The sequence below is a fragment of the Leucoraja erinacea genome, chromosome 3, assembly GCF_028641065.1.
Source record: "Leucoraja erinacea ecotype New England chromosome 3, Leri_hhj_1, whole genome shotgun sequence".
Lineage (NCBI taxonomy): Eukaryota > Metazoa > Chordata > Chondrichthyes > Rajiformes > Rajidae > Leucoraja > Leucoraja erinaceus.
The window spans coordinates 28,822,018-28,836,240 of record NC_073379.1 but is presented as its reverse complement, the minus strand read 5'-3'; the positions used below and the strand labels follow the sequence as shown (position 1 = coordinate 28,836,240).

The window sequence follows — 14,223 nt, the reverse complement described above, 5'->3', positions numbered from 1 at the left end:
CTACAAATCTCACTCTCAATGGAGAGGAGTGTGAGTGATCAGTAGGTAACTGATCTCGAATTACAATACTATATAATACCATTGATTTGTCATTTGAACCTCACATAATGTTCAAAAAAAATTTGGTTTCGAGATCAGTAGGTAACTGATCTCGAATTAAAGTATGAACATACTGAAGCACATGCATATGGCCTCAAGAGACAGCAGTTGGCAGAATATCCGCACAAGTGCCGGCAAGGGAACAGCGCTATCAGGGTGACTTTGGAGAAACCAGCCACCGAATCCTCTCTTCAAGTAAGACCAGAAGAAGGAAGCAAAAACTGTCGGACCAATCAAGGTACCAACGACAAGCAAAACTTCATCAGTAGGCGACAACACACCCCACACCTCCATAGGGGGTAAGCGGTTCACTGAAGCCGGTGGTAGCTTGAAAGCTGGGCACGGAAATATGATCAGAGTCGTCTTTCAAGGCAGATTCAGAATTGTCCGACAAGGCAGGCTCAGTATGATGAGGTTTTCAAACCAAGACCCAAGCAGAGGTCAGGAGAAACATGGAATCTACACATCCTACCAGTCCTACTCCCAATCAAGGAGAGAAAAGGAACACGCATCAGGGGCCTTTGGGCTTACCACAAGACCACTGGTAGCCATGGAGGTAGGTGGGTCTGGGTTTACTGAAACAAGGGATTGTGGACCAGTTACATGTTGGTAATTTTACTCTTGTGTTTTTGTTCAAAATGACAATAACATGAATTTCAGATATGGTTTTAAAAAACAGATAACATGTGATTATTTTTTACTGCACAACATACATAGGTTCCAAGCAGACTTGGAACTCGGACTGGAATTGTCTTCAAGGCAGGCCCAGTATTTTGGGCAGGATTGCCTTCCAGGACAGGTGACAGATGGAGGATGTCACTTCATCCAGGTTTAACTAATTTGTGCAGTACAGACTTTTAGAAACAGCAATTTTTGTTATGGTCTAACAACTGTTTTATAGGAGCTTCCTATAAAATGGTCACATGGCATGCATCAACCTCAAAGATGCATACTATTCGGTGTCTATTCACTAAGAACAGGAGATATTTGAAGTTTAACTGGATGGCATGGCTCTGCCAAATGGGTTGACATCAGCTCCTAGACTATTGACTAAACTACGGAAATCAATTCTGGAACTACAAAGGTCTCAAAACCACATAGTAATGGCATATTTGGAGGACATTTTCATTTTGGAGTCACCAAGAATTGGCAGAAGCATCAGTCAAGCAAACCAAAACCCTGTTTGAAAGAATTGGTTACCTCATCCATCCAGTTAAATCAAAATTGACACCTACAAGGGTAATTGATTACCTAGAATTTACTATCAAAAACAGTAAACATGTTGGTGACTTTGCCTAGGGGCAAACGACAATATTAATTAAGCCTGCAATGACCTGATAGTCAAATTCTAGCCATCTATCAGGCAAACAGCGAGTGTAATTGGCAAATAGTAGCTGCATTCCCAGCAGTACGGGCTTTTGCATTACCAGAACTTACAGCAAGCAAAGGAACGAACACTCAGATTACATGCAGGCCGAATTGGCAAATTATGGATTGCCAGCAGAGGCCATTGTTGAATAACTATGGTGGATAACGAATGGGAGACAGCTCAGGGAAATTTTGCTCGAAAGCCATCGAGGGTTCTTCAGACCTATGCAAGCGGCTAAGGATGGGGAGACACCAACACAGTCTAAAGCTGTGGGGGCAGATGGAATGAGCAGGAGTCTGTAATTCCCCAACACATGGAATCAATTACCTAGAATTGTTGGGGGCACAATATGGACTCCAGGTTCTCTGTAGCGATATGCAACATCAGTCTGACCCAAATTCAGATTGATAACACCACTGTGGTGGCATATATCCATTAACAAGGGTGGTGTAAAATCTGTATCCTACGACAGATTGTCGAACCTCATTTGGCACTGGTGTATCGAGAGGAATATTTGGGAAATCTATGAGGTAGATATAACACGGTGACAGATGCTAGATCACGAATGTTTAATAACAACACAGAATGGATGTTTAATCAGAGAGTATTTAACAAAATAACTACACAATTTGGCATACCAGATGTTGATCCGTTTGCATCTTGACTAACCATTAGTTACCCAGATATGTGTCCTGCAAGCTGGATCCAGGAGCAAGGCAGTGGATGCTTTGTCCCTCAATTGGGGAGGAATGTTTATATATGCTTTCCGCCAATTTGTCTCACAAACCGATGCTTGACAAAAATCAAGCAAGACTAAGCCACAGGCATATTGGTAGTGCCAAATTGGCCTACTCAAGCCTGGTCCCCAAATATTTTGGGAATTATAGTCCAGCCAGTTATGCCTGTACCCAAGAGCAGGGACCTCCTAGTGAACCCAGTTACAGGGAGCAATCATCCACTACACGAATGTATTAACTTGTTGGTCTGCAGATTCTGAGGAGGCCATTTCAAGGCATAGGACTGTCCGAACAAATACAACACAGTTCGTATAACGGATGTCTTGGAGTTCCTATCAACTGTACTATAACTAAAAACTAAGTTATAGTGCATCTATAGTGCCAGAGGCGCACTGTCCTCCAATCTGATGCCGGAAGCAGGGCACAGTTCGATAGGAACGCACCCCTTTACAACAAAATTCATGAAGGGAATTTACAATTTAAGACCTCCAAGGCCAAGGTACACTGACATGGGATGTGAGAGTGGTACAAACCCTACTTTGACAGTGGAGACCGCCTATAACTAACCCTGAAGGTGGTTTGCTGATAAAGAGTCCAGACACTGCAAAAGCTACAGTTGGACTACATGACCACCAATATGAACAACATAACATTCCTAATCAGGAACCTGATAAACAGAGCAGGCCAGGAATGCCAGGGATGGAGATCCAGTTCTTGGCATATCCAGGGGACCAACGGTTGTGTGTGTGGTAACATACTAACACCACTATCTGAGAGTTACAGAGAACCTCAGAGGCTCAGAACAATCGGTCCCCAACCGCCATTAAAAAAAAAACACACCAAAAGGTGTCAACTCAAACCATCTCCAGATGGTCAAAAGAAGTAATGGTGGTAGCAGGAGTAAACATTTATATGGTTAAATCTCACTCCACCAGGGCTGCATCTACGTCGGCAGCAAGAGCTATGGACGTGCCCCTTGACGACATCTTAGTGACTGCAGGATGGACAAATGAAATAACGGTCCACCGGTTTTTATAACAAACCCATAACCGGACTGGGGGTGTTTGCACGTACCATTTTAGTTTCCCCCCCCCAAGGATGGGAGGGGTAACTTTTTAAAAAACTTTTCTTTCATTTAAAGCATCAGTTTCTTTACTTAACTACGTAATGTCTGAATGCTTTAATGATTACACGCATCCATGGTCAATCCATTCAGTGTGTGCCTGGATTCGTAACCAGCGTAAAATCACAGAGCTTTGAAATCTTCACGTAGTCACTCACGTGACTCCGAAGTAAAATAGTAAGATTAAACGAGAACTTACCAGTTTGAAGTTTGATCTTGATTTTATGAGGAGTCCCACCCTCATACTATCAAGGTCATATGGAAGTTCTAGTTTCTTCACAATCTTCCTAATCTCAGGTCTTCTTTTTATCTGTGATCTAACACCGCTGCTTTGAAGATTGACGCGCGTGCAGACGGATGGCCCTTCTTCATGTAATCGCTCATCGTAACTCCTCATAAAATCAAGATCAAACTTCAAACTGGTAAGTTCTCGTTTCATCTTACTATTACTGTGGAGTTTAGTTTGTGTTTTAAAAGTGTCACCGAATCCTCATGGTGCTTTCGCTGCCTAAACCCAACCTGCTCACCTGAAATTACTGTCAGCTAACTCAGAACATGGGATCCTGCTGGCATAAAGCAGTATGAGTTCTGTGAGCACACAGCATAACAAGCAGAGAGTGCAGATTTCCAAGGAGCACACATCCTGCGCAGTGAAAAGAACAGGACTTTGATGTGGTCTGTAGAATCATCAGGAAAGCTCCCTTGTCCTGGAGAATAGCGAGTATAGAAATTGTCTCCAACTGAACATGAACATAGAACAGTGCAGCACAGCATTAGGCCATTCAGCCCACGATATCCGTGCCAAACATGATGCCATGATCAACGCTTAACTGCCTGTACATAATTCATATCCCTCCATTCTGTGACCCTATCCAAAAGTCTCTTAAATGCATCCATTGTATCCTTTTTGGCAGGTGAAATGTTTAGTTCCTTGAGTTGTATTGTGTTGTCAGGGGGGCAGCACTGTCACTCAGGTCAGGAGGTTGTGGGTTCAAAGACACAATGACAATATTTCAGGCATTCAGTTCATTTCACTGTGAAGGAATAGTGTAGTCAAAGATGCCATCCACTCACCAACCTCTGGAGCACTTCCACAGCGATCCTCGGCCAAGGATCGGCCGCTCAGCGATGCTAAGTCCGCGCAGCACTTGTGGCTTGAAGCTCCAGGTCCGCTGTTCAAGCCCTCTTGTTGGGATGATGGAAACTCCGGCGTCGGGACGGGTCGGAAGACTCCACGGCATGGAGCTCCCGAGTCGGGCCTCTTCTTATCGGAGACTGCGGCTTCATGGTGTTAAAGTCCACAGACCCTGCAGTCGGAGCACTTCCACAGCGATCCTTGGCAAAGGATTGGCCGGTCCGCAATGCTAAGTCCGCGCAGCACTTACGACTTGAAGCTCCAGGCCGGTCTCCAGGAAAGGCCGCACCAATCTAAGTTGTTAGGCCGCAGGGGGATACGGAGAAAGATTACATCTCATTCGAAGTAAGTGACTGAGAAAGGTTTCCCCCTATTCCCCCCCACACCCCACATAAAACATACCGAGAAACATTAAAACATACATTTTAGACACACTAAGAAAACAAAAAAAGTCGAAATGTCACACAGGCTGCTGGCGAGGCTGCCATCGTGATCAATCATTCATCTGGCATTTCCAGTTTAACATCTTATCTTTAGTAGACACGTGCTAGGCCTTCACCAATGTTCAGCCAGGCTGAGATAATCTAGGAGCCTTGTTCTTTAATTGTCCATCACCTTACTTGACTAGATGTAGAAAGGTTGCAAAACGTTGATCTGATATGTTAAAGGATGACGACTGCACATTTTTTGGCTGTTTAGCACATGTAGTCTTATGTTGCAGCTTTTTAAGGTCGGATCCACACCTTTATGTCTATTAGGTGCTGCTCCCAGAATGCCCTCCTAATCTCCTCGTGCCCTTCTACACCAGATTTATTCCATTGGATATATAGTAATGGTGATTTTGATTTTGGGACATCTGAAAGTCAAGGAAGCAGTTTTTAATCCACAGCAAACTGCAAGAAAGAACAATAAGAAAGTAACCAGATCATCAATGTGCATTATGCTAATTCATTGATAAATATTGTACACCAGGAAGCAATCCCCTGCCCTTCTTCAAAACATTGACATGGAATATTTTGCATCCCCGCTTTGAGTAAAGGTCAAGACACCATGGTCTCATCCAGAAGATTGCATCTTTGACACTGCACTATTCCTTTACACTGCAATGAACTGAAGGCCTGATTTTTTTTTCTTGGGGCTTTGATCCTTCAACCTCCTGACCAGATGACACTAAAATTGGTGGGCATAGTGGACTGTGAAGAAGGTTATCTAGAATTACATCAGGATCTTGAACAACTGAGCCATTGGGCCCATGAATGGCAGATGCTGTTTAATTCAGCTGAATGTGAGGTGTTGCATTTTGGTAAAACAAACCAGGGCATGACTTACACAGTAAATGACAGGGCCATTGGAAGTTTTGTAGAGCAGCGAAACCTAGGGATGCAGGTACATAATTCCATGAACATGGTGACACAGGTCGACTGAGGGGCGAAGAAAACATTTGGCACGCTTGCCTTCATTGGTCACGGTTTGAGTACAAGAGTTGGACCGTCATGTTACAGCTGTACAAAATGTCGGTAAGGCTACATTTGGAGTACTGTGCACAGTTTTTGTTGCTCTGCTGTCGGAAGGATGTCATTAAACTGGAAAATGTGCCAAAAAGGTTTACGATTATGTACTCTGGTGTGGAAGTCTTGAGCCGAAAGAAGGGAATGAATAGGCTGGGTTCTTTTTGCCTGGAACTCAGGAGGCTGAAAGGTAACCTTATTGAGGCTTTGTGAAGGGGGGTCTTGCTTGACAAATTTTCTGGAATTCTTTGAAGAAGTAAATAGCAGGACAGACAAAGGAGAGTCAATAGATGTTGTTTACTTAGAGACTGCTGAGGAAGATGAGAGCCCATGGTATCAAAGGGCAGATACTAGCAGATACTAGCATGTTTGGCTGGATGACAGAAGACAAACGGTGGCAATAAAGAAGGCTTTTTCTGGGTGGCTGCCAGTGATTAGTGGAGTTCCACAGGGTTCGGTGCTGGGGCCGCTACTCTTCATGTTGTATACTAATAATTTGGACGAGGGGATTGAAGGCTTTGTGGCAAAGTTTATGGATGATACGAAAATAGTTGGAAGGGCAGGTAGTATAGAGAAAGCAGAAGGACTTGGACAGGTTGGGAGAGTGGGCAGAGAAGTGGTAGATAGAATATAGTGTAGCAAAGTGTGGAGTCATGCATTTTGGTAGTAGGAAAAAAGGAGCAGACTATTTTCTAAATGGGGAGAGAATCCAGAAATCAGAAGTGCAAAGGGACTTGGAAGTGCTGGTGCAGGATCCCCAAAAAGCTAATCTGCAAGCCGAATCGGTAGTAAAGAAAACAAACTCAATTCTAGCACTTATTTCAAGAGGACTTGTATACAAAAAACAGGGATGTAATGCTGAGGCTCTATAAGGAGCTGGTTTGGTCGCAATTGGAATATTGTGAGCAATTTTAGGCACCATATCTGAGGAAGGATGCGTTGGCTCTGGGGAGGGTGCAGAATGATTCCAGGAATGAGTAGGTTAACTTATGATGAGCATTTGTTGGCACTGGAGTTTAGAAGAATGAGGGTGGACCTCATTGAAACATACAGAATAGTGAAAGGCTTGGATAGAGTGGATGTGGAGAGGATGTTTCCACTAGTGGGAGAGTCTAGTACTAGAGGTCATAGCCTCAGAATTAAAGTCTGTTCTTTTAGGAAGGAGATGAGTAATGTCTTTAGTTATAGGGTGGTGAATCTGTGGAATTCTTTGCCACAGAATGTGGAGGTCAAGTCAGTGGATATTTTTAAGGCAGAGATAGATACATTTTTGATTAGTAAATGTGTCAGAGGTTATGGGGAGAGGGAAGGAGAATGGGGTTAGGTAGGAGAGATAGATCAGCCATGATTGAATGGCAGAGTAGACTTGATGGCCGAAAGGCCTCATTCTACTTTATCACTTATGACCTTTGTAAAATCATGAAGGGCATGGATAAGATGAATATTCACAGTTATTCCCCTAACTTGGGAAGTCTAAAAACTAGAGGCCACAGGTGTAAGGTGAGGGAGCAACTGGGGGGCATCTTTGTCACAGAGGGTGTTGCGTATATTGAACAAGCTGCTATAAGAAGTGGGACTCCATGCCTCTATGGCAGGAAGAGTAAGAATCTACCAATACATGTGCCATCCCCAAGAAACTGTGCGAGACCACAAGACCTCGAATGAGTACAGTTAGAACATGGGTTGCTAGAAGAGTGGGTTAAATAAATGATTGGGGCAGCAGCAGCTTTGTAGTTAAAGGGACAGACAGGTATTTCAACCGCCATCATCATGCGACCCACTTAATCCTCAGCCTCCTTGTTCATGTAAAGGATATTATTGAGCGGATGTAGAGTATTCTGCACAGGGAAGCAGTGAACCAGAAGTTATTTTATTCAATGACGTGTGAAGAAAGGATGTCTAACTGGCAAATTTTAAGGAGTTAGTAAAGAGGTTAAGAACTAGAATCTCCAATGTATGAATCTTTGGATTATTCCAAGTACCATATGCTAGTACATATACAAATATGGTAATATGTTTGATTACATGACTGGAGAGAAGGTGAAGTATGCAATGCTTTAAGTTCCTGGGCTTTGGGACCACTTCTGGGGAAGTGGGTGTTGCAGAGGCCAGTTGGGTTACATCTCCACAAAGTGTCTTGCAGGGAGATCCATTGCTGCTGTAGGAATTGGGAAGGAGGATATAATAAATTGGCAGGTGGATGGGAAACAGAGAATAGCAATAGAAAATATAAACAAAACAATGCACATGACCGGAAGAGACAGGTTTCTCCTGAGCGAGATGTCTAGATAGGATAAAGTCTATTAAACAAGTTTTAGAAAATGCAGACAGAATTAGCTGCATGTGATGACTATCTGATGTAATGGAAACTTGGCTTAAAATAGTGGGAATGATGGGGAACTACCAATCGAGTTAACAGCCACCACTCACCACTGTCATAAAAGGATACAGAATTTGCAGGGAGTTTACAGAAGCTGTAGGTTGAGGTATGGGAAGACTTCAACTATCAACTATCATATGTGTTGGAATTATAATAGCATAAGGCATTGTTGACGGGTGTTCAAGAGACCTTTATGCACCAGTAAATTTCTGACCCAATGAGAAATGAGACATTGCTGGACATTTGAAGAGGTTGAGGTGGAATAAATTGAGTAATTATCAGTCAGAAAATATTTAGGGAGTAGTGGACACAGCATCATAACGTTTAATATGATAACGGACATGGATCATGCTAATGTGAAAATAATCAATTGAGGAAGGATCACTTTCAGTTTAGTTGTGATAAAATGGAATCAAAGATTGTCAGGCAAAACTGAAAGGAGTGTCTTTAGGGAGGAAGTGGTTCAGATAGAGCCTAGGTACCTTCCTATCAGAGAGATTGATAGGATAATTAAAACCCGATCTCCATGGACCCCTAAAGAGATGGAATGGGAAAATAAGGCCAAAGAAAAGGAAGTAAAATAAAATCCAATAAGAGTGGTAAAGTCAGAGCGTGAGACAAAACCGGCAGCAAACAAGAAGGGAATCCAAAAATATTCTGCTGACACAGGAACTGGAAGTATATCTGAAAGGCGAAAATGTTGTAAGTTTCTATAAGATCCCCCCTTAATCTGCTAAATTCCAGCGAGTACTCGTCGAGTCTATCCAGTCTTTCTTCATATGAAAGTCCTGCCATCCCAGGAATCAGTCTGGTGAACCTTCTCTGTACTCCCTCTATGGCAAGAATGTCTTTCCTCAGATTAGGAGACCAAAACTGTACGCACTTAGCCTTGCTCCTAGCCCCTTTGCACTAGCAATATATGTGGCCCACACATAAAGCCCCATATCTGACCCCCTGGTCTTAACCTATTACGTTCAAGTCCACAGGTGCTTATCTAATGCAGTAATCCTTTATGGGGCACTTCACAGACCAAATTATGGATAACAAAATGTGCTACATTCATTGGCTTCCTTGTTATCTAACATGCTAGTTACATTGTCAAAGAAGTCATCAATTGGTTGAATACAATTTCTCATCCATAAAATTATACTCACTCAGCTGTATATGTATTCTGTTACCATTTCTTTCATTTTCATAACAAACTGGCCTGAAGTCATTTTCATCCCCAATATTTTCAGTATTTTGCTGTCTTCCTCTCAGCTGGGACTTTTCCGAAATGCAAAGTCCAATAACTATATATTTAAGCAATATTATTGTATTAAATGTGATCTTGAGAGTACATAATATTTTCTGTGATATTCATAACACAACAATGATAAAAAAGTGTTTGTTTTGATTGCACCTACCAACATGCATACATTATTACATTACAGTTAATATGTACCGAGGGCAAATTTTTGTTCCAATGCTCCCCATTCCCAATTACTTTTACATTTAAGTGATTGAAATCCAAGTGAAGTTTAAATGGCATCAAAAAAGTAAAACCTCCAGAATGGATGATATTCATTACGTGGTTGGTTGGGGTCAGTATCAACACAATTACTATATTAAACTTTGAATCTTCAGATGTCCTGGTTCAAGCTAAAACTAAAGACAAATAATAATCTCCTCATACATTCCCCTGTAAGTATCTCTGTCACTCCTTTAAAATATGCCCCTTCTTTGACCAAGCTCTTAAATATAGCATCTGAATCAGTCTCCATCTGATTACACTCCTTGAGGATGTTCATCTACATGTTCAATTAATAAAACATTTCTATTCAACCTGTCAAAGGAATTGGGGGGGGGGGGTTTAGAAATAGTCAGTGAGGAAAACAAACATAATAATTGAGTGGCAAATGACAATAGTGCTACCTTCCCAATATTTAACTGAAGGAAATAATGGGTATGTTGTGACAGACAGCCTGACACCTTGCATGTCATTTTAATATTACACTTATCCGATCCCCCTGGATATTCCGGATTAATAAATTAAGGTTTCGTCAACTAATTACAAATCAGGCTAATTACAAATCAATAACATTAGCCAACTCCGAAACATGAAGCGCTGAGCATTGGGATCCAGACATCATGGCCAACTGGCCTCAGTTCCCCGCTCACATCTGGCAGTGTTCTCTGTCTGAACCAGGGGCCGCGGAGCATTTTTGAAAGTGGGGAGACTGAATCATCACTGATCACTGGCCTTGGGGGTACCCGGTGAGGGAGTGGAGCAACCGAGTGGGGAGAGGGTGTGGAAGTGGGGTGTGTCCCCTCCCAGGGTAGGGAAATTTGATGTATTACAATCATGTTTTAGTGCATTGTAGAAGTATGATTTCAATGTTTTGTGTATGAAGTATTTTTAAGAGGTAACTTTTTAAGGGGTAACTTTTTCCACATAAAGGGTGGTGGGTGTATGGAACAAGCTGCCAGAGGACGTAGTTGAGGCAGGGACCATCCCAACATTTAAGAAACAGACTGATACATGGATAGGACAGGTTTGGAGGTATGGACCAAAAGTAGGTAGCGTAGCTGGGACATATTGGTGGGTGTGGGCAAGTTGCACCGAAGGGCCTGTTTTCACACTGTATCACTCTATGACTACATTATACCTCCACCATGCATGAATGCTTAAAAATCAAGTGATCGAGTTTTATTGCCATATACTCAAGCATAAAACATAGAAAATAGGTGCAGGAATAGGCCATCGGCCCTTCGAGCCAGCACTGCCATTCAATATGATCATGGCAATTCATCTAAAATCAGTACCTCTTTCCTTTTTTCCCCATTTCCCTTGATTTCATTAGCCCCAAGAACTAAATGTAACTCTCTCTTGAAAACATCCAGTGAATTGGCCTGCACTGCCTTCTGTGGCAGAGAATTCCACAGATTCACAACTCTCTGCGTGAAGAAAGTCTGTCCTCATCTCAGTCCTAACTGGCCTACCCTTTATTCTTAAACTGTGACTGCGAAATTTTCGTTGATCACATAATTTCTCACGACACAGAGCGTGAGAAATTTGTGATCAGCGTGAGAGCGTGAGAATTTGTTTAAATGGGTGATTCTCACGCTCAAAGCGTGAGAGTTGGCAGCCCTGTAGTTGAAGGAAGGAAGGGAGGAAATTGCTGAGGCCTTGCCCATCACCTTCCAAACATTCAAAGGTTCAGGCATGGGGCACAAGAACAGGAGAAGTACAAAAGTACACTCTTGTTCACAAAGTAAATGCAGCAACTGCAGACCTGCCACTTTAACCTTGGTGGTGGAAAAGGTTTTAGAAACAGTAGTCAGGGTAAGAAATAGCAGTCACCTGAACATGTTTGGATTAATTTGAGAAAGTCAGCTCAGCTTGAATGCAAATCACGTATAACCAACTTTCTAGATGTAACAGTGGAATTGACAATTTGCTCACAGTTGAAATCTAAGCAGGAAGAATGAATAAGAAGAACAAGAGGCAATGTAAACAAGATAGTTTAATGGAGCCAGGTTCAAGCTTGGAATTCGAGGGAATTGATGATTTGTTGTAAGGCGAAAAAAGGAGCAGGGCCACAAAGTGAGGTGTTGCTGCATTACTCCTACTAAGGGTCAGTATGGACTTAATGGGCTGAATGATTTCCTACAGAGCAAGAAATCATAATGGGGAGTGGCGGTTGTTTCCAGCTCTGGCATACGCAAATGTCGGCTTTGGAGATGTGAATATTCTTTTTTTTTTTTTGTAAGTTCCATCCAGAAAATTTACCAATGTTACATTGTCCCTGCGTGGATGTAACTGAGTGCTGAATGCATATTGTGTACAAAGTATGTTTGGAGAAACTTCACCCAGGATCCTCAATGAGAGCGAACAGGACAATCTTCTCAGAACAGTGGCACTCAGCTCCTTTCGATACCTCCCAACGTGGATAAAACATTTTTGGTTTAGGTTTACTACATTGGTTTATGTTTACTATTGTACCATGTACAGTGGAAAGCTTTGTTTTGCATGCTATCAAATAAAATAAAAGAATACTATACATAAATACATCAAGCCAAACTCAAGTTCAATAGGTGGAGCAAAGGGAAAGATACAGAGTGTTGCAATAGTATACATTTTAAATCGTGTGTTATTTGGCCCCCATTCACCAATACTCCTCTCCGCTTGATCTGACTTCATCCATATTTCTGTGTAGGAAAGAACTGCAGATGCTGGTTTAAATCGAAGGTAGAGACAAAATGCTGGGACAGGCAGCGGCTCTGGAGAGAAGGAATGGGTGACGTTTCGGGTCGAGACCCTTCTTCAGACTGATGGGTGACGTTTAGGGTCGTGATCCAAAACGTCACGCATTCCTTCTCATCCACATTTCTACCTGCTACAGTATGTGTGACATAGCGAAAAACTGCGAAAAAACCTGGGGCTTGGATCTCTCCAAAATACTCTGAATCCTGCTGCTTTGACAGTGCCATTTACAAGCACACTCTCAGTGTATCCAGAGGTTACTGCCGTTCTCTACCCAGATGCTTTACAACAGTGGTAGTGTTTTTTTTTGGAAAAGTATGTTAAGATCTACTTGTCTGTCCCAATGTCATAACTGATTACATGCCATGAGCTTTCCTTTAAATTAATTGGGCATTTAGACCTACCGCAGGATGAGTTACAGCTCCAGAATATTTGGCTTCAGGACATGCTGCCGAAATAGAAAGGTGCCACCATGTAACAACATGAAATGATAAACAGACAGTAAAACATGGAACACACATCAACCCCAGTTATCTTACAGCAGTTTTGTCAGTAGACAGTCAGGTTTACAAGAAATCTTCTTTGTGGTTTTTTTCCCAAACTTGTGCATATCATTTACACCACCGAATTTTCAACCAGGGTGTCAACGCGCTGTGGTTTAAAAAAAATGAATGCTCCTTCGTGCAGCTGCAGAATCTCCCTCAGTCCCAAAGCCTTGCGAAGAACACACTATTATTCTTGCTTTTATTTTTGCAGTTGTGCTCCAGGCTGAAGGTTTCAGCTCCTCAGCTAAAGGAATGTAAAAATGTTTTGTCCTGCAGGCTTGTGCGTGAAACCTTTGCTTGTAGCTCGGGGAAGTCACTCAACGGGACAACTTGGGTGCATGCTTCGCCTTGTCCGTTCTTGTTGAGGGGCGCCTACACTCAAGTGGTTCCTGGAAGAGTGTGCCAATTATTGTGACCCGGTTGTGACTTCATTCCCAGCGGCATGCCGCTCATGAGGTAAGCTGTGCAGAGGATGATTGAGGAAGGGCGATCCCATGTTGACTGTCAGAAAGAAAACACCAGCAGCTGTGATTTCATGCCTGAAGTGTGCCTTTGGTATTTCAATGAGGGGGCGAATGGTGAGTGCCACTTGTCTCAGCTTGAACCAGAAACCTCACCACAGTGCCTGCTGAAATCCAAAGCTATTGTCATAATATAGATCGTGCAATTTGCTTGCAGATTGATTATCCAGTCTGTGGGTGCTGGTTCAGGTCAAAAAGAAAACCCATCATGCCTTTACTTCCCCAGAAGATTGAAGAGATTTGGTTTGTCAACGAATGCTCTCGAACTTCTACAAGTGTATGGTGGACAGCATATCGACTAGTTGCATTTCGGATTAGTTTGGCAAATAAAACACCCAGGAATGAAGGAGGTTACAAAAAGTGGTGGACATTCCCTGGTCCATCATGGGTAGTGATCTCTCCACCATTGTAGGAGACGTTGCCTCAAAAAGCCAGCCAGAATCATCAAGGACCCACATCACCCCTGTCAGTCTCATTTCACTCATGCCAATGGGAAGAAGGTATAAGAGTCTGAAAACTGTGACCTCCAGGAAGAGCAACAGGTTTTTCTCGACAATCGT

At 42.6% G+C, this 14,223-nt stretch overlaps 1 protein-coding gene and 1 long non-coding RNA gene across 2 annotated transcripts in view; one reads left to right on the top strand and one right to left on the bottom strand.

Annotated features, from left to right (window-relative positions):
• Positions 1 to 14,223, top strand: part of bnc2 (basonuclin 2) — a 533,367-nt gene that overhangs the window by 32,206 nt on the left and 486,938 nt on the right. The window lies entirely within an intron of this gene.
• Positions 3,650 to 13,561, bottom strand: LOC129695425 (uncharacterized). The gene is made up of 3 exons (XR_008723161.1): positions 13,137 to 13,561; positions 9,506 to 9,643; positions 3,650 to 5,319 (listed from the first exon to the last, which is right to left on the bottom strand). It is a non-coding gene; the product is annotated as an uncharacterized LOC129695425 (long non-coding RNA).